Source organism: Mus caroli, chromosome 14 (genome assembly GCF_900094665.2).
Source record: "Mus caroli chromosome 14, CAROLI_EIJ_v1.1, whole genome shotgun sequence".
Lineage (NCBI taxonomy): Eukaryota > Metazoa > Chordata > Mammalia > Rodentia > Muridae > Mus > Mus caroli.
Genome location: NC_034583.1, coordinates 58,948,642 through 58,950,247, shown reverse-complemented (window position 1 = coordinate 58,950,247; position 1,606 = coordinate 58,948,642). Strand labels below are relative to the sequence as shown.

The following is a 1,606-nucleotide window of genomic DNA, read 5'->3' as shown; positions in this document are numbered from 1 at the left end:
CAAAAAAAAAAAAAAAAAAAAAAAAAAAAAAAAAAAAAATTCTATATGAAAAATCGAGTGCTAGAGCAGCCAAAAGAAAGCATAAATGGATATATATGTACCTGATCCCAGCGGAAAAGGATTATTGAGTTTCCAAATAATAAAAAGGAGAGAGAACTAGATTTTTGTCCTGATACAAATGTAAAATAGGTATGTGATGTCAGAGTCATACAGCATATGTGGAAAGTCACTAATAGACTTAATATACAAAGATAATATAATAGTCATTTAGTTATATAAGTAAAGAATGTAAAGAATATGAAGAAATGGGATAGGACGTAGCTCAGTTGAGAGATTGAAGGCCTGGTGTGCACATGGTTCTGGGTTTGATCCCAAGCATTGAATGAACGAAGCATGACTATCCCCGCCTGTAAATGTAACCCAGCACTGGGGAGGCGGGGACAGGAGGGTCTGAGATTCAAGATCATCCTCTGTTATGTGAGGAATTGGTGGTGAGCCTGGGCTAACAGCAACCTTTTCTCAAACATACATAAATAAATAAATAAATAAATAAGAATAAAAAGCCAAATGAAAATAAAATGGCCAAAACTATATGGAAGCCAAGTTTAACTTAGAGCAAAAGTAATGCAAATTAAACAAGAGCGAGATGAAATTCAAAATCCAGAGTAAGCAAGAGTCCAGAGACCCAAATAGTTTTTGACTATTGCATAAATGCAGAATATATGATAATTTGTAAAATGTGTCCAGATCTCGATACAGTTTACATTGCCTTATGGGTAGGAAAAATAAGCATTTTTATTAAAGAGTCTAAGACATACATTCCCTCCTTAAGCATGGCCAACATCTCTGTGCCAAATTAATTTATATTTGTGTGGCTTTTGTGTTTACACGAATACAAAGGGTGGTACATTTACCCTCTGACTAGAAAATGAGATCTGTGACTAATTTGTGTAGCTGAGGGAAGAGCACCCTTAGACATCACAAGCACACATTACAATCATTGTGAATTTCTGCCAGGCAGTGGTAGTGCACACCTTTAATCCCAGCACTTTGGATGCAGAGGCAGGCGGGTTTCTGAGTTGGAGGTCAGCCTGGTCTACAGAGTGAGTTCCAGGATAGCCAGGACTACACAGAGAAACCCTGTCTTGAAAAACCAAACAAACAAACAAAAAAAATCATCGTAAATTTCTCTGATCCTTTTTCAGAGTCTGGTGCAGCGTTCCACATGTTTGAAGACCAAATGTAACTGTCCAAAGGGTTCTAGAGTCAGGGAAATGGCCTGCAAGGGTTCCTGTCCTCCTCAGCATGGGTGCAGGTTAAATATCCCTTATTAGAAATAATTGGGACCAACGGATTTCAAAAATTGTAGTTTTTAGAATTTTGGACTATTTGCATAGATTTTACTGATTGAACATTTCCAATCCCTAAACCCCCAAATCCAGAATGCTCCAGAAACCTAAAACTACCCTGAGCATTTCAGATGTTCCCTGGGAGATGTTTCCTGCACCTTCTCTTTTCTTTTCTTTTCTTTTCTTTTCTTTTCTTTTCTTTTCTTTTCTTTTCTTTTCTTTTCTTTTCTTTTCTTTTCTTTTCTTTTCTTTCTTTC

The 1,606-nt window shown here is 36.6% G+C and overlaps 1 protein-coding gene across 1 annotated transcript in view; it reads left to right on the top strand.

The window, feature by feature from the left end:
- The window catches only part of Dock5 (dedicator of cytokinesis 5), a 180,901-nt gene that overhangs the window by 138,007 nt on the left and 41,288 nt on the right, over positions 1-1,606 (top strand). The window lies entirely within an intron of this gene.